We start from the raw sequence: 20279 nt of genomic DNA on the forward strand, positions 1-20279 counted from the left end.
AAAAGGAAAAATGCAATTAAGTAAATTTTAAAAGGTCTTAACCATTCAGGGGAAATTTCCTCCGGTGACAGCATTTCCAGAAAATAGACATTTAGTGTTGCAAAACTATATGCAGATACCTGGGGATTACAGTCCTAAGGACCATTCCCTTCTTGTTCAAGTGTCTAGAAATCATGCTCAGTCAGTTTTCTTCTGTGCCTACTGAAGGCTTTAAATTCCCTAGACACAGAGACTAACAAAGTAATCAGAAAGAACCCTGAAATCTATGTAAATTTCCACTTGATACTGACATTAGTTTTTCAGTGCACTTCAGCTATATGGTTCTCATTTAGGCTGAGGTGCTACATCAGCAACCTGAGCAACCTTTAAAAGATTCAATAACTTCAATATTTTGATGGGGTAAACTACCAAAAAAAGGAAAGAGACAGGTGATGTTTTTCTTAGAATGAGCTGCAACCTAAAAGAAAGTGAGAATTTTCCCTCATGGAGTCAGATAAATTTACTTAAAAATAATGTTCCAGTCCTTCCTTTCAGTTTGATTCAGATTTCAGAGCAAGAGGCCATTAACCAGAGTATTTCAAGTCATACCAATGTATTTTTTCCTATGCTCCTTTAGCACACGAAGCCAGGGCATTGACACTATAGCTTTGCCACAAAAAATTGAAAAATGTAAATCAATTTTAGGATGCAAATCAAAAAACTGCAGACTGGAATGACAGTGTTCAGTACAAAACCAGGCTTTTTTGTTTATTGTTTGGAAACAGTGTAAGTAAATCAGAGGTTACAAGAACTATGTTTTGCTTTTTAAAGCATCTGTCTCATACTTCAGTGCAATGTCAGCCTCTTCTCAGAGACTATTAAAATCACAGGGATCCTTCTGCCCTTCCAGGGCATAGTGCTGACCACAAAGCAAACTCACAAGGCTTCTGTGAAGAGAATGATCTGATTATTCCCAAGGACATACTGTGCTGTCTCTTGTTCATCATACTAGATGGCTGGCACACAGTAACAGAAAGCAGTGAAAGTCATCAACTTAGTAATGTGTTATACTGTGATATTCCTAACTTAAGGAGAAAAAAAAATAAATGTCCCACTATTTAAGGAATTGAAATCAACTAATTTTGAATTTTACATAAAGGCAGAGAAATCCATGAACTGCATCCAAGGCTGTAAAAACAGCTTAAAATCAGAAAATTCACTCTAATTCATAATCCAAAGCTGGGATGTTTATTTGCATAATATCCAAACCCGTTAGGACTAAGCAGCTACATTCTGCCTTCAGAATGTCACTCCTTAGACACAACTTTTACAGCATTTTTTGGTTTGCCTGTGGTCAAGGCATAAAAACTGGTTTATATCTCTACGAGGATGGTAGAAAAAATATTTGAAATACTGCAAGAAGTATTTGGAATTGCTTTCAATGTTAGACAAACATTTCAAAAGAATACGTTTTTGCAGAATTTTATCACTTCTGTTTCAAGTTCAGACTAACTACAAGAATTCAAGAAAGTGAAAAATACAGGGAAAAGAAACGTAGTCTGGTTTCAGGAAACCTACAAGAATATGTACCAGGACAGATCTACTTTTTCCCAACTACATAACCCTCACCTTAGTAAATGAAAAATACAACTCAGGGATTTGCTAAGTCGAGGAGAGGAAAAGGGAGGGTTGGGGAGAGGAGAGGAGACTGTGGTTTATAATAAATGCAGACGGAAAACAGTCAACAATATAAACACTGAGCAAAAACTGCTAGAAAACAAATAGACAATAGTTTAGAGAAAGCAAGGACTGAAATAAAAAATGGGTTTCCCTCAGAAAGCGAAGAAGGAAAAAATACATGTATTCCACAATATAAGTATGGAATTAAATATCTAAAAGAACACAACCTCTTAAAATCCCTACCGGTTGTACATCTCAAAGAGACTGAAAGAATCATCACTGCTAGTCTGCGTGCCTGTTGTTTTGAAAATATATATATTTTTTCTCCTCTAAATACTTTATGCTAATCCCTAGTAAACATACTATTTAAGGATGTCTATTAGATAGCATTTGCCTCAGATTCCTGACAGGAAGAGACACAGCTGCACTTCCCCACAGATAGGTACTCCTCTGGAATTATATCCAGTTTTTAAGTAGGAAACTATTACAATTCCATCTTCAAACAGTCTGCAGAACTTGCCACTGACACTAGAGGAGATGCATTCTAGAACACCATTGAGGCAATCAGACCATGAACGTTACATTCAAAATATCAGAAACTTTTTACATCCAGTGAAACACCAATGGAGGACTTTAAAATCATCTCAGTTCATATTTATAGTTAAAAAATAATGTAAAGACATAAAATACATTTCAGAGATGAATACATTATTACACAGTAAGGGTATTATTGAAATAACATGCATGTACCTTCCTCATATGCTTAGTAGTTAAATTTGTATTTAGCTCAGAGAGACTTTGATCTCTGGCCTAATCCAAGGGAATGTGAAGCCTTCAAAACCAAAAGTAAATTACTGCATTAAACTAGATTTAGACCAGTATTCACACAACACCAGACTTTAGAAATGAATGAAATAAAAGACACTAACAAATATCAAGAAGTTGGACAATCTTTTGCTGTTAATGTTCCCATCAGAAATACAGTCATTGACACTTCCTATCAGAGAGACAAGCATTGCATAAAGAGTTAATATTTTTATTAGACCATTATATTTTTATAGTTGTAATACAGCTATAGAAAGGTGACATGCTTTTGGAAACACAAACTCTGCTTACTATTACATTATTGTCTAGGTATACATTAGGACTATACCAAGTGAAGAAGTGTTACCATAAAAAGAAAAAAAAAAAAATCACAAAATCGGGCAGAACATTTCAGGAGGAGAATGCTAAAGCACATACCACTGAATACAAAACCAAGGAGTCTCATGGCAAGCTGCTGATAGTAAATCATGGTTCTAAGAAGTGATACTTTTTTATTCTAGAAAATCTACTCAAAACAGACAAAAAAAATGTTTTCTGATGTACCAATGAATGTTCTTCTGCTTGCTGTCCTGGTTATGAGAAACTACACAGATGCTCAGGTTTTCTGTGGCTCTATGATATTCCTGGTGGCAATATCTACCACTAGATGCAGTGCCTGAAGGTAATGAAACCATATTATATGCAGTTTAACATTCCCTGCTAGCCTTCTTGGATTTCCATGCTATACAGCAGCAATAAAATGTTGAAGGACTCTTTGGACTCTTTCATCTTCACAAACTCTCTAGGTACGCATTTATTTTATGACACAGATTTCAGCAAATATAGAGATATTTGCCACCCAAACATCAAACATGAAGGAAATAAGATTGCTCCCGGTTTATTTTTTGTAGCCAATTTAGTCCAAAATTGATTGGCACCTGGGTAGTTGTGATATGATTTGACAATGTGGTGAACTAACAATTTACCATCTTAACAGATGGCTCTAAGTGTATACGTGTTCTTCTAAGCAGCCCACTAACTGCAGCAGGGAATGGTCAAAAGGCTGCTTTTCCTAACTTAATTCACTTATGTTTAAGGGAATATTCCATTGTAAATCCATCTCTCATCTGGATTACCGTCTTCTTTAGGAACAAGTCTTGGCTGTAAATTTATGATTTTTAATTGGGTTTTGTTGATCTGGTTTTCATGCTGGTTGTAGAGTGAGGGAAGGCAGTGACTAGAAAGGAACTCCAATGGAATCATCACCAAGAAAACATCAAACTTTTATTCATTTAGTAATAGCTCTCAGTAAAGATTGCATGTTTTAGTTCTACTCAAGATCCAATTAGAGATTAAATAGACTCTCCCCTCTTAGACAGACTTGAATTTAGATAGGATATAAATGCTCTTCTGAGCCATCAGAAATATTCTGAGCCTTTAGTAATATTTCAGATAAAAAGGGAGCAGAATAATCATGTTCCATTTGAATGACAGTACAGTTCTGGCTAGCTTGAAAAACAAAGAAACAAACAAAAAACTTTTTTTTTTTTTTCATGGTGATTTTTTCCACTGAAAGAATGGTCTCTTTCCCCCAGTTCTCTCTGGGGAGTTACTGCAATACCTACTGCATGAAATATGACAGCTAGTCCAAAATCATACAGTTTCATTGCTTAAGTATACTAAAAATTCTTCTATATAAATTGTATAAATTGATGCTACATTCTAGTTAAATTCATTTATTCAGAATACTGCCTTAGAGAAATTAATGGAACAAGGAAGGAATAAGCTTACATAAAGTAGCCCGACTGCTATATTGCTTGGTTCAGTGGCTTTCCATAAGTGTTTTTCTACCACACTGAACCATTCAAAGGGGAAACCAAGCATTTCAAGCCATTCACTGCCACATCCAATTTCTTGAAACAGAGTAATGATAACTGATAAGCCACACTCTATAATAAGAAGATTTTCAACTTATTCTCTTCTGGAATCCTATCAAAAATGTTATGATACAGCCTCTTATTTTTATTTTTATTTTTCTATTTCATTTGTTTGTCAAAGAATCACAGGATGGTTAAGGTTGGAAGGGACCTCTGGAGGTCACTGGGTCCAACACTCTTGCTCAGTCAGGGCCACCCAGAGCAGGGTGCCCAGGACCACAGCCAGGCAGCTTTTGAAGATCTCCGAGGAACAGACTCCACAGCTTCTCAGGGCAACCTTTGCCCGTGCACATTACCCACACAGTAAAGAAGTGCTTCCTGATGTTGAGACAGTACCTTTTCTGTTCCATCCAGTTTGTGCCCATTGCCTCTTGTCCTGGCACTGGGTACCACTGAAAAGAGCATGGCTCTGTCTTCATTGCATCATCCCTTCAGATATCTACACACATTGGTTAGATCCCCCCTAAGCCTCTTCTCCAGGATGAACAGGCCCAACTCTCTCAGCCCCCTCTCATAGGATAGGTGCTTCAGTCTCTTAATCATCTCTGTAGCCTTCCATTGGACTTTTTCCAGTATGCCTAGATCTCTCCTGCAATGAGGGACCCAGAACTGGACACAGTACTCTAGGTTTGGTTTCACCAATGCCAAGTTAAGGGTGAAGGATCACATCCCTTGCCCTGCTGGTGATACTCTGCATAATGCAGCCAAGAATGCCATTAGCTTTCTTAGCAGCAAGGACACATTGCTGATTCAATTTGCAGTCCACCAGGACTCCTAAGTCCTTCTCTGCAGAGCTGCTTTCCAGCTGGGTGGCTCGCTATGTGTACTGGTGACTGAGGCTGTTCTTCCCCAGGTGCAGGACTTTGCACATCTTCCTTGTTGAATTTCATGAGGCTTTTGTCAGCCCACCTCTCCAGCCTCTTAAGGTCCTTCTGGTTGTCTGCCTGGCCCTCTGTTGATCCAGCCACTCCCCCCAGTTTCATGTCATCCATGTATTTATTGAGGGTGCACTCTATCCTATCATCCACCTTGTTAATTAAGTTAAACAAGACTAACCCCAGGGGTAACTTCACTTGTTACAGGCCTCCAAGTAAATGATCTTTCTTTACTGATCAGTACCCTCTGGGTCCAGCCGTTCAGCCAGTTTTGGATCCACCTCATGGTCTGGTCACCTATCTCATATCTCAACAGCTTCTTTGTGAAGATCCTACAGGGGACAATGACAAAAGCCTTACCAAAGTCCAGGAAGACAATATTCACTGCTCCCCCCTATCCATCAGATTGGTGATTTTATTATAGAAACTTATCAAGTTGGTCAGGCATGACTTTCCCTTGGTGAATCATTTCTGACTACTCCTGATGATTTCCTTTTCCTTCATGTGTATGGAAATGGTTTCCAGAATTAGCTGCTCCCTCACCTTCCCAGGGATTGAGGTAAGGCTAATTGGTCTATAGTTCCCCAGGTCTTTATGGTCTTCTTGAAGCTAGGAGCATGTAGTGGGTTTGCATGTCAAGGTTTTGGTAGCAAAGGGCTGCAGGTGTGACCTCTGTGAGAAGAATCCAGAAGCCGCCCCATAAGGGCCAGTTTCAGCAGGCTCCAAAGGGACCTGCTGCTGGCCAGAGCCGAGCCAGTGAACAACATTGGTTGGGCCTCTGTGAAAGCAGATTTAAGAAAGGAAAAAAACTGCTTCACAACAGCAGCTATGAGAGCAAGGAGTGAGAAACAGCCTTGAAGACTGTTTTGCACTGAAGTTCAGTGCAAAAGGAGGGCAGGAGATCCTCCAGGTGATGGAGCAGCAGTTCCTCTGCGGCTTGTGGAGAGGCCCCTGGTGGAGCAGGCTGTCCCCCTGCAGCCCAGGGGTCCCACATGGAGCAGATCTCCATGCTGCAGCCTGTGGAGGAGCCCCCGGTGGAGCAGGTGGATGTGGCCTGGAGAAGGCTGCGGCCCATGGAGAGCCCCTGCAGGACCAGGCCCTGGGCCGGAGCTGCAGTCCGTGGAGAGGAGCCCACGCAGGAGCAGGGGGTCTGGAGGAAGTTCTACCATTCACAGTAAATCTGAGTATTAGTCAGGCATTGGAATGGGTTGCCCAGGGAAGTGGTGGAGTCCCTGGGGATGTTTAAGGAAAGGTTGGACGTGGTTCTTAGGGACATGGTTTAGTGGGTGATATTGGTGGTAGGGTAATGTTTGGACTAGATGATCTTTAAGGTCTTTTCTAACCTTAATGATTCTATGATTCTATTGTAAAGTTTCCCAGCAATGAAAATAGAAGGATCATCAAATATGTGTTTTGTTTTGTTCTTTTTTCACCTAATTGAATGTTTGCTGATTAAGAGTCAAATAACATCTATTCACAGAGGAAGTACAACTGATGACAGACAGGTAGAAACCAAACTCTGCCAAATCATATTTCATATGTACCTTGACCAAGTCCCTTCAGTATATTTTATATCAATATATGAGCAGTTCTGATCCTTTCTAGAACATACCAGTATCAGCTATAGCAAATTCTTTCTATATACCGTGTCTGATCAAGTCCCTGTACTCTATCAAATACCATGCATTCACATTCAAAAACAACTGAAACATACACAGATAAAGAACATCAAAAGGAAAATGCAGTATATTACAATAAGTATCTCCTCAATCATCCCTTATTTTTGCTAGAATACTAATATATCAAGTATAATCAGAAAATCTAAAGCTTTCTGATTTTTTGGTCCTCTTGCACTTTGCTTCTTGCTCTAGAATGAGCATTGCACATTTTTTGTAAAGTGGTTGATGACTTTTGCCATCCTGAGAATAACAATCTCATGCATATTTCTAGGCCCTTCATAGTTGGAACAGTTTGCCACATGCAAAGTAGCTCAATTAAAATCACACACAATTATTTAATTCAATGTATCAGCTATAATGATAGTAATTTCAGTTAAGTTCAGATTTCAGTTTCCTGAAATGTGCTAATGAATGTAGGCATTTGACCTATGAATTCTCAAATCTCTACCATCATTCCCAGATGTCATTTCCTGTCCCTGGAGAAGGGAAACAGAACAGCCTGGCCAACCATTCCTGAAGTCCAAAATCCCTTTTGCCAGTAGTAGGATTCCATGCTACTCTTTGCTCTGCATGAGTTCATGGGTACAGGGAGTGAGACTTAAATAAATAAATAAATAAAATAAAATAAAATAAAATAAATGAAAAATTCAGAGCAGAGAACTGGATTTGGATTTAAAACAGCCATCAGGGCAGGAATGCTGAGAGCTCTTGTGAGCTTCCCTAAGTCAGGTGACAGTGCCATCACAAAATCTGGAATATATGGTTATTTTGCTATGGTTACTTAACCATAGCAATCACGGTATATAAACTTAGTACAGTTGCTTACTTTCTCCCTCCTTTGCTTCACAAATGACCAAATTCTAAACATCCTTCAATGATTGATACTTTCCAATCACTATTCCCCAAGCTGCTATAACTAGATTGAGGATTCAAAAATATACAGTAAGGTATATATCCTTCTAGTAGTGATGTGGTAACTATAATTCTTGCACGTTTACTGCCCATGCTATTACCGTGGTGGCAATACTCAGTCTTTGGAAGTCTCCCAGTTCGGCAAAAATATGCCTGAAGCTGTGACATTGCAGTGTAATATCCCTGACACCAATCGCAAAGGGCTATTTTTTTAAAATGTAGACTACTTAATTAAAACTGAAAACATTTTGCCCTGTCTGAATATGAATACAGTTAAGCTGCAGAGAATAAATAAATAAATAAAACCAAACAAACAAACACAAAACTAAACCACACACCAGCTGCTTACTACAGTTTTACAACAGCTACTCTAATCTTCACAAGCACTAATTTAGCAGGGGCACAGCAGTTTAAAGATACAGGTATGGACAAAATTCCTGCTTATTCTTTTAATGTGTAGATGTTTCAGACTAGTGATAACGAAATCAAGTTTACAATTTGATCAACTCTGAGACATGTTTCTAAATAACATATCCTCATCAAATGTTTCTAAATAAAAACTGTTTACTGCTGGTCTTGTAGCTGTCAACAGCCTCATAACTGAAAGTAATTCTTAATTTTACTGATTAAATGTTCATATCCCAGTTTCATGGTCTTTGCTTCCAAAGGGACAAACCGTAATTACAGTAGACACATCAATAAATGCCTTCCTGTAATACTAAAATGAAATACTAACAAGAACATTTATGTCAGTGCTCGATTCCATTGAGACACAAGGACCGACCCTTACCCTCCCATCTCTGGCTGTACTCCTTCATGAATATTTTAACAAGAACAAGAATTTGCATAATTTTGCAAAACCAAAGAAAGCTCATATTTCTATGGCAACAAAATCCCAGCATGCAAGGATTATTAAAAACAAAAATGCAGGAGTATAAAACAAGAGCAATTGTTCAAGTCCAAATTAAAAGCTGTCCTCAGTAAAAATATTTCCTAGGTCTTGCTGTTGCATTTAGGTGTAGTCAATATTTGCATCCAATATGTGGTTAAGGACTTTCCACTGAATGATAATCTTAAAATCCAAACCCATGAATGCTTCCCCAAATGTTAACTTGCTACTGAAAAAGATTAAATTATGTAAATAGCAACAAGAAATAGTTAAATACTACTTTGTTAGTACAATTCGCTGCTAGACTCTAAGTATTCTTGGTCTTAAGCTTTCTTATCTTTCTGTGTTTCTGAAGCACTAAGGAATATAGCTCAGGAATGTTATTCTAAACTTGACCACAACAGAAAATGAAAACCCCCTTAATTTCTAGCCAGTTTACTTACCAAAGGTAAATTTCCTACCTTCTTCTACCTAACTGTTTTGCAACATTACAAGGACAATATTTTACCACAATGATGGCTGCACAAATAATCAAAGCAATGTATGACATAACTAGCACTTTGGGTACTTTAGGAAATTGAAACATATCATAATGTTTCAAGCATGAGTTGTGCAACTGCAGTATATGTTTTGCAAAATTATTCTGACAGAAGACATATACTATTTTTAATAACTGTCAGTGTTTTTAACTTTTAAAGTGGGAGATTTTGAATGAAATGGCATGTAAATATGTCAGTATTTTGAAGAAAATTCTTTCTTTTCTAACAAAGATGTGGGGATATGCAAAACCCAATTCTCTGCTCTTCAGAGGTGGCTTATCATTTGATATAATAAACACAACAATAAATTTAGAATTTCACTGCATATCATGGAGACCTCTAAGGATCACAAATCAAAATAAAAGCAGTAAAAATAAACAGTTGAGTATTAAACAAAGATATAGATCTGGATAAACATGTCTCTGTGCACTATAATTCACTGACCCTAATCATAAAAGAAAAAAAAGAAAAAAAATAAAACACCTCCATGTATTTTGATTTGATTTTTCGAGGCAGGGGAAAACAAAGTAGTGAATCAGAACTCCTATGATTTTTCCTATGTTCTATTTTCAGTCAGAATAAACCGTGTTTTGAATTACTTTGCCTCTGGAGCCAAAGCTTTCTCATGATTAAATTCATTGCCAGTTTCCTGGCTTGTTAGTTTTTTAGGCTTTCTTCCACTAAGCTTATTCAAGACAAACTATCATTTGAAATATTTGAAAAATATCTATGTTTCCTTTTAGAGCAAGAAATTTGTGTCTCATGATAGTTGAACCTGGACAGGCTTGAGAGTTGGACCTGTGTGAACCTCATGAAGTTCAATGAGGCCAAGTGTAAGGTCCTACACCTGGGCTTGAGCAATCCCAAGGACAAATACAGGCTGGGTGCAAAATGGATTGAGAGTGGCCTTCCTGAGGAGAAGGACCTGGGGATGTTGGTTGATAAGAAGCTCAACATGAGCCAGCAAGGTGTGTGTGCAGCCCAGAAAGCCAAAAGTATCCTGGGTTATGTCAAAAGAAGCATGGCCAGCAGGCCAAGGGAGGTGATTCTCCCCCTCTGCTCTGGTCCTGTGAGACCCCACCAGGAGCACTGTGTTCAGTTCTGGGACCCCAGCACAAGAAGGACATGAAAGAAATAGAATGATTTGAGAGGAGGGCCATGAAGATGATCAAGGGGCTGGGTTTTTTCATCTTGGATAAGAGAAGGCTCTGGAGAGAACTTACAGTGACCTTCTAGTACTTAAAGGGGGTCTACAGGAAAGCTGGGGAGGGACTCTGTCAGGAACAGTGGTGGCAGGAAAAGGAGTAATGGCTGTAAACTAGAAATGGGTAGGTTTAGATGGGATATAAGGAAGAAATTCTTCACTCAGATGGTGGTGAGGCCCTGGCACAGGTTACCCAGAGAAGCTGTGGATGCCCCATCGCTGAAAGTGTTCAAGGCCAGGCTGGATGGGGCTTTGGGCAACCTGGTCTGGTGGGAGGTGTCCCTGCCCATAGCAAGGGGGTTGGAACTGGATGGTCTTTAAGGTCCTTTCCAACTATTTCATGTCTATGAAATCTTAACGCATGCTAGTTATTAATAACTAAATATAGTTATATATTTATATTATATTATATAAAAATTAATAATTAATATATATTAATTTATATAATATATATATTAATAACTAAATATATTTGTGTAATATTTTTATATTACGCAAAAACTGTGAGTTTTAATGCTGTCTTACTCCTGGAGCAAATATTTCTTTGAACAGTGAAGACAGTACTTCATTACTAAATGGGCTTTAAAACAAAATTGAAAAAATATTCAGTGTAGTTAAAATCTGTCATTCATTATTTATTTCATTCAACAAAATAATTGTACACTTGTTATCACCATCATGGTAATCCACAGATGATTCTATCCTGAGGCAATGCATTCATATATACTAACATTGCATTGACACAATGCTTTCTATACACATATACTATATATAACGCATATACACGCAGAGAAAACAAATATTGATATGCGCTCATTTGTGGAAACAACAAAACGGTGTTATTTAAAAAACTAAGAAAAAATGTTTGTTTTAAAAAAAATCTTAAGGAAAAGGTCCTCTCTGAAAATCTTTGCAGGCAATTTTTTTTTTTTTTCTAAAAGTTGAAAGTATTTATATTTCTTATTTAACATCTATGAAGAAAACTATATTTATTCTTAAAAGTCTGGAGGGAGTGTGAGCAATCAAGCTAATAAGACTGGAGAGAATAGAAACACAGTGTACAAGTGAATTGATGCCTAAGTATGAGAAAGAAGAGATGGCATAGCTTTATGAGACCTCCAGAAGAGAATTTATTCTTTCAACTTCAATTTGCCTTAATAAGAGCTGACAAAAAAAAAAAAAAAAAAATAAATCCTTTAGTCATTGTAAGAATAATCTAGCTCTCTGAACTTTTCACATTCATGCGAATTATTTTTAACATTACTTTAGTTATGTTATTATTTCCTTCAAGAAGAAAAAACATAACAAATGTCTGTTATCCTAAATTACCCTGATCAGAAAAATTACATTATTTTACAAGAAGACAAAACAAGTTGCCACTTCTTGCCAGTTTACAAGTGCAGTACCTTCCATTTACAAAGCAACTTTTTGAATAATTTAATTTATGTACTGCGTTCTATTGGAGAAAAAAAAAAAAAAAAGAGAGAGAGAGAGAGACACCCTTATTTTTGTGAGTTACGAGTTACCCTTACTGTAAAGAAAGAATGATGGAGACAATTTTCTTTGAATGAATTAATAAGTGTCCAGAAAAATGGCAAATATACTGCCCACTGGTTAAGCATGCTGAAAGAATGAACATCATTCTTATACTGACATAACCTCAAAGGAAGTTATACACCAAGTCTCAATTGAAGTATTCATCAAAAAAACACTATAATTCTATGAGGTATGTTAATTCCATGAGGTATGTTAACACAGAGAATGTGATTAATATAACATGAATTTTAATTCACACAGGTAGAGAAAACTTCTGCTGAGATTAAATGTTCTCAGGCCTGTTGATTTCCTACTAAATGATGTGGATATTTTGCAAATACTCTTACAGAAGGTGCTATGTGGATTTAAGTGACAGTCACATATTTCAACTAAAGCATCCTATTCTCTTTACAAATTCTCCTTACAAAATGTCAGATATTTCTTTTCCTGTGGCTACAGAATATATTGCACAAATTAAGCATGAAAACTATGTGGTAACATTGTCCTATGTACACTCTATTTTAATCTTCTGAAAATATCAGAGGCATCTAAAAAGTAGTACAACCCTTAGATGAGAATAAATTCACAAAGTCTAGTTATCTAAAAATTTATCTAACATGATCATAATGTATGTACAAGATTAATATAGAGTAAGAATCCACACACAGCAATGAAAAAAAAAGATCTTTTGCATATTCACCTTACTCATCTAATTCAACACTGTAAATTTTGAACCTTTCCAGAAGATGAACTTGACCTTACTAGCTATAACAGACCTCTTCAATTTGCTTTGCCTATGAATGCCAACACATTCCTTACTTTTTCAGTTTTATGGAGACTTTTTAGAAAGAAATTCCTTGCCTTATAGTAATATGGCACTGGATGTACTTACTATACCTGGCTGCTGTTATTTTAGGTGTGGATATTTCACACTTTTGATGACAGGATGCTTCCTTTTTGGTCAGCATCTTTATGAAAATATGCATTTCTAACTTCACTCATTGTGAGTAAAAGATGGAAGGACAGATCTGTCATTTTTCAGATACTGCCCTGACTCAAAACCAGATCTTACTGGACAGAAGTTTTATTAGCACGCAGAAAAGACCATTAACAGAATTAAATGAAAACAATCCACATGGGGACCCTCAAAGAGCAACCAAGCTAAGGAGAGAGATGCTGGTGTCTAAACAGACCACTAAAAGAAAAAAAAAACAACAACAAAAAAAAACAGTGTTGGACTGCAGTTATTTTCTTCGTCTTACCTAAAAGCAAGAACACTTTTTCCATTTCATATTTAATGATGTTCAGATAGACAAGCTTAACTAAAGATGATCAGCTTAAGTATTGACAATGAAGAATGAAGTAATTCCACCAAAATGAATCAGGATATTATGCTCAATCTCAAAAGGTTCGTGCTATAAATGTTAATAATGGGAATAGTGGGACTGAAAGTAATCTCTAAATTTGTGAATCTGGCTGCCAGCTGATCTCTTACTGCCCTTCCTCAGCAGGTAAGGGTGGGGAAATAAGAAGAAAAAGTTAATGGGTCAAGATAAGGACACTCACCAGTTACCTTCATGGGCAAAATAAACTCAACCTGGAGAAGATTAATTTAACTGCCAATTGGAAAATCGGTAGAAAAGTGAGAAACAAAAACAACACTAGAAACCTCTCCCCCCCCAACACTCTTCTGCCCAGGCTCAACATCACTGCTTCATTTATGACTCTTCTACCTCCTCCCACAAGTGGTGCAGGGAAAATTGGGCTTGCAGTCAGTTCCTAACACTTCACCTCTGCTTCTACTTCCTTTCACTTTTCCCTTGCTCCAGCAAGTATTGTCATACTGGAATTCAGTCCATCAAGAACTGCTCTAATGTGGGTCCTTCCCACAGGAAATAACTGTTCCAGCATGGGTTCCTTCCACAAGGTACAGGAACATCAGGACAGATACATCAGGAACAATTGCTGCAGCATGGGTCCTCCAAAGGCTTCAGGTAGATAGCAGAAAGCAAGCTTTTCTCTTACAGTGATTTTAACTGTAATATTAATGATGCTTTTATGTATTAACTAGATAATTTAGACCTTTATTAAAACACTATCAGGACTAACTATAAATTCTTAGCTTGACATATATGTTGTATTCCTTTTCTCTCATAACGGTATTTTGAAAGTAGTAACAATCCTGCAGTTCATTTCTTGTGTGAACTTGTGCTGATTTGAGACAGTCAAGCCTTTCACTAACAGGAAAAAAGAAAAAAAGGAAAACAAAGAAAACAACAACAACAAAATAGGCATGATACTGAAAGCTCAATAACTTAATAACTTTCTAGGGAATATAATAATACTTAGAGGAATATGCAGCACTAAAGATGTTCTCAAACACATCTGTGATTAAGCTGTAGTAACTTCCTCTATCTGCATAATTCACTTTTATTGGTAAAAAGTTTCTTTAATGTATAACCTTTACCCTTGTTGCCATTATTTCACCTCCTTCTTTTTTTTTCTATTCATCTTGAACATGAACTAGAAATCATTTCTTGTCTCCATATAGCAACTTCCTGTTAAGTATTTAAGACTTTGGCTTCAGACCATAGAATTTTACTAATGTATACTTGCCATTACATAAATACAACTCTTCCTGGTTTTCCTTAAGTCTTACTTTGATATGGGCTGTCTCCAGTTGAAAAAAACATCCCGGACCCATCAGTATCCTTTAATGAAGACCAAAGATCCTTTATAAGGTTGGAACTGTAACAGTGTTTTTGTAGGGAGAAAAGATCAGATGTAGAACATTACAACAATGTTTGACAGCAATCTCACCCGAGAGAAGGGAAGAACGAGTGTTTATCTGAGTGTATATATTTGTGTGTGTGTGTTTATGCATTCAGTGAGCATAACTATGTTTCCTCCACAGAGAAGATGCACAGACCTTAAAATTACGTCCTTCAAAATCTCTGAGAAAATATCACCCTTGATGCAAGTAAAAATTCTCATATGTAACTTGCTAAATAAGACAGCATTGCCTACTCTAATTTCAGAATAAACATATATAATGTGTAACAGCTGTAGTATTAAAATAATGAAGTATTATTCATAAAAAGCATAGCAATCAGTTTAAGAAAACTATATATTTCTCTCAATTAAATTCAGTTTTTAGCAAGATGTTTTAGCAAGATACATATTTTCTCACTTGTTCATTGGAGACTAGAAGAATGATGCAATCATTCTGACTTAAGGTGTTACAAGGTACTCTTTGAAGAATAACTGCTATTTTGCAGCCTAAAGTGGTAAAGTCTCAGTATAGAACTTCATTACATGCTCCAAGATCTTTAATGCTAAATAGTAGTATATGAAATTTGCATCTAATAAAATCTAGGAATTCTTATTACTTGCTACTATATACATCATCTCAATAGTTTTTCATAAAGTTATCAGCCTGCATTTGAACAGATAGGTTGGAAAACTCCAACCTCAATTTTAGCCAAGAGACCATTTTTGACTTCCCTTCAATACCTTTCGAATTTTTGATGTAACAATTGTCACAACTGATGTAACAAACCTCACAATAAGTCAAGCTCATTGTACGTAATTCATATATAATATATCAATATATGGTCATCTGAGTACGATTGATGTGAATTATATACCTACATAAATTTCCTTTAATTGAATGTGTTCCTGCCTTCCTTGTTTCTGTTGGCAATGTGTGTTTTCTGCTCACTCCTAATGTAAGCTAGGCTGCTAGGTACTAATAAAACAAGTCTTGACTAACAATGTAAATTTTCTGCTTCAATCTCAAACTCTTTAATATTTAGCAGGGTTTCACACTGCCTTAGATTTAATGCAAATGGTGTAGTCTGAAGCAACGATTAACTTTATAGCTGGAAGATAAAAAGTGGATAAAAGAGCTATTACTTCACAATAGTATTAGGAGAAAAATGATTTAAAATGTTGAGCTTAACTTAGTGCTGTTTAAAATATATGTTATATGAGGACTGTGACCTACACAAAGTTATACAAGTTTCTAGTCACATAAGAACACACCGTAAACTCTTTCACAAATGTTAATCTATATTTAAATAATACTAATGTAAAAGTTAATCATGTAATCAGAGAGTTGTTTTATTTGCCACAGCATCTACCTACAAGCAGTAAGTCCTTGTTTTGACTGTGATGTGTTCCAGACCCTCTACACTTTACTTGATCATAGGACTAATTCCCCTCTGCACTGTTGACAGTAAAATGTCTTATGCCTGCAGTTCTTTGGAAGGTAGAATGGACAGAGATTAGATCCAACATGTCTTTCAGCCCTGAGGCATCATCTCCTCATTTACTGATGCATGAATCCTTTTTCATCATCTGTCTCTTCCCACCTGCTTGTACTTGACCATCTGTATTACTTCATGACCTCTTATATTAACTACCAATTACAGTTTAAGAACATAAGACAGTTTTTATCTAATGCTGTGTATTTTCTAATCCATTTAACATTTCATTCTCCTACTCGAGACTGTAATAGAGCTATTCTCTAGCTTAAGAAATTTCTGCAAACTGCTGCAAATGCTTGGACAACATGTATGTGTGCTTGCTTGCTGATACTATTCCATATGCATCCAGTATTGGTCACTGCTGGAGGCCACTTCCTAGGCTAGATAGACCTTGCCTCCAATTACAATTTCTCTTACTTTTTCATAGATATTTCAGAATGCATCTCCTGCTGATAGAAACTACTGTAACTCTGTATACTTAATTGATTTCTGAGAATTTCTGCTAACAGGGAGCTGTCTTTCCTGTAATGAAAAGTGCCAACTTAATATATTCCTTACAAAGAGTTAAAGATAATGCTAACAATCTCTGAAGAATGAAAGAGCATCCAAGGCCAGCTAGCAAGAGCTGCTATTACTTCACACTTGAAAAAATTGCTCTTTCCACTAACTTTCACAGATGTGTATTGTGCTGTACCCAGTTAAGTCTGTTAAGAATTTTGTAGTCAATATCTTTCATTAGTTAAAATCTGAATGTAGAGCAGAAATCAGGTTGCTAAAGTTCAAAAAAAACATTCAAACAACTTATATTAGGTAAATGAAAGAATGGAACGTGAAACAATGGTGAGTAAATTGCTGTGTACTAAATCTGCATAAACACACACATGCAGGGCATCAGGTTTTTCTTATAAAATATAAGTTTGCTGTGCTTGGAGAACAACCTTACAAAAGCATGCAGCCCTTGCGTGACATGCATACGCACACACTTGTGCATTTCATTGTCTTTGTCACTGTCATGTTCTTGTAATAACCTTTGAATATAATACTTTATGCACCTGTTCGTATACCACTAACAAAGATAGGAAAACATATATGTGTGTGTGTATGTATATATATATATATATATATGGGGAGATGACCATCAATTTTTCATAGTCCTATGTTTGGAATTTCAGTGTATTCTGGACATGATTCTGAAAGATTTTACCTTAGATGTAGAATTTTTTTTCAAAATACTTTTTATACTTTTTTTTTTTTTCCCATAGTAAAGTGTAATATCAGGTGCATAGCCATTTGCACAAATAATTGTGCTCTAAAAAGCAGCATCAGGACCTGTCATTTGCTATATGTAAGAGATCCATTTTGAAATAGTCAAATGGGAACAGGGTTGGTCTAATTCTGTTAGTGAAATGGTAAAATTGCAGCCTGTGGTTTTTAAAATCCTGCATTTAGTTTGTAATGAAAAATCCAGATCCAATAATTTCTCCAGCATTCCAGACTCCAATAAGTGTTCTTTAATAGATCTCAGGTCTCACTGAGGCCAATGAAGGGAGCAGAATTTCAATAGCTTACTTGAAGCTATGGTGTCTAAGGATGCCTAGCACTTCAGGAATGCATCACAGAAGATACAATTAGAAAAGGCCAAAATATACAACACAACAACATATTCATTAGATATGAAGATTCAATCAAATAGGCAAGAATTATGGAAGACTGATCTCAATGGGGTGAAGAGGAAAAGTTGAATTCTGTCCAATGTGATTTGCTCAAGAGTTTTCAATATAAGATTTTGCTTTTAGAGTAAAATTGATTCTGGTGTGATCAGACTAAGGGTCTGAAAAGACTGTAACTTGAACTACTTCAAGTATTTTAAACAGTTTACCATAATAACACAGTGCATTATGCCTATCCAGTTGGAATAGTTTATTTACCCACTGGCTGAATTGATTAAAATTAACAGTAAATTTAAGGTATTGAAACCAGCAGAACTCCTCACTTCCAATGTGTCAGCTACTCAGCTCTTTAAAGAAAAACTCGTCTCTATAATCCATATGCAAGATGTGACACATGCTGTTTTTCATTGTACTTAGTTCCTGTGGATCTTTGTACTGCCATTTAACTACTGTGAACTGAGGTACTAATGATACGAACTGGCATGTAGCATTTCTAATATGATAATTGAACTCTGGAATAGGTCATGGCACTGTACTACATACATTACAGAGTAACAGAAATAGTTGACATTAAAAAACACCAGCAGAATGTAATTATTATCAATACAGTGTTTTTTGAATAAACTCACCTACAACTCTACAACATACAGTAAGGTGTAATAAATTTCAATTTCTTTTTTTTTTTTTTTCTGATGTTAATAACTTTAATTTTTAATCTTTTTTTTTTTTTTTTTTTTTTTTTTTTTTTTAAGTAATTAGTATTGTTTAACTGCTTATAGGTCTGAACCTAGTAATAGGATGCCATAGTCACAGAATGGTTGAGGTTGGAAGGGAGCTCTGGATATCATCCAGCCCAACTCCTAAATCCAAACAAAAATTCAAATGAATATCTATTTTAATAGATTTATGCACTTAATTGGGATAAGGCTGGAATGAAGATGTGGGACTGCTAGTATGTAAAGCCTAGAAAGTGTTCTAGTACACCATTTTGACCACTCTGCTCCTAACCAGTTTTGCATCCTCTGCAACAGCAAAGAACTTCAAACTTATTTTTGTGGGAATGCAAGAGGAAACTGAAAAAGTTGGCAATTTAATGAGGTGATTAAAGGAGGTTTTTAAAAACTTCCCATTATTCAAAAGAAGGAAGAAGATAATAAATAAAAAAACAGAACATCGCCACCATTAAATGGATTGTAATGATGAAGTAATTTTCACTTTAAAAATAAGATTTTGTTTGTCATGAAAGTATTCAGAAACTCTGAGGAAGTTTGCCTGATAGTTTAACCTGTAAAGTATTTCAGAGACTAAACTGACCAAACAGAGAATTTACCAGTCTTCCACAGCTGTGCTTTTAATATTCTTAATCTTAAGAAATGTCTGCAAACCAAATAAATCTGCTCCATGCCAAATGAAACCTTTGACCTGTAATGAAATCCTTCAGCTTTTCTTTTTTTTTTCTTCATTTTAGCTGGGTGAGAAAAAAATAAAAAATGTTTTATCATATGTAGATCAAAGCAAATTCTTATTATCCTTTGCCCCATCTTTTTTATTTCATGGCTTGACTTAGATATTCTTGAGAATGATTCCCATATTGCTAGAATCCCTGATGTTCTTTCATGGTTATATCTACTCACCGTTAAAATTAATGCTGCTTAATTGTAGTACACATGAACTACTTGCAGTGCAAATTATGGCTGTCCTTTGTCCTTTTTCAGATTAATAATCTAGCTGCTGCAAGAGGGAAAAGACTGTGAGAAAATCACTGTGGAACATATATTTGAGCTATATAAATTAAGTTGGTCTACAACTGACTGTTAGTTTGGTCACTTACCATAATAAGTACCACAGATGGCTCTATGGTGCAATATCATCTGCTGTTTTCTAAGAAAACAGGAGTTTCTGCTTGGCAAGGACAGGTCCCCAGGACATTGTAGGGTTTCTGACATGACCTGGTGTTATTCTCGCACTCTCTTGGGTGGCACAAATATTTATGTCATTTTCAGCACTTTAATTTAAATCAATTCTCACAGATGTTAAGCAACTATGTTTTTCTGGAAATCTATCTAGGCACAGGATGATTTTTGCAAGGTTCTTATTTCTATCCATGTAATTAAAACTGCTTCTCAACACACTTTCTCCTTTAAGAGTTATCTCCCCATTTCCATACATTGTCTCTCTGTATTACTTTTGTCTATTATGTAAATTATTTGTGTGATTTTGTTTGTTTGTTTTTAATTGATGTATGGCATCCAGTTGGTGCAAAATTATGCAAAAAATAATGGGTTATTGGATGCAGAGATGCTTGGG

At 36.2% G+C, this 20279-nt stretch overlaps 1 protein-coding gene across 8 annotated transcripts in view; it reads right to left on the bottom strand.

Annotated features, from left to right (window-relative positions):
* Positions 1 to 20279, bottom strand: part of LAMA2 (laminin subunit alpha 2) — a 383401-nt gene that overhangs the window by 175458 nt on the left and 187664 nt on the right. The gene's annotated exons all lie outside the window — the stretch shown is intronic.

The sequence above is a fragment of the Anas acuta genome, chromosome 3 (assembly GCF_963932015.1).
Source record: "Anas acuta chromosome 3, bAnaAcu1.1, whole genome shotgun sequence".
In the NCBI taxonomy this organism is placed as follows: domain Eukaryota; kingdom Metazoa; phylum Chordata; class Aves; order Anseriformes; family Anatidae; genus Anas; species Anas acuta.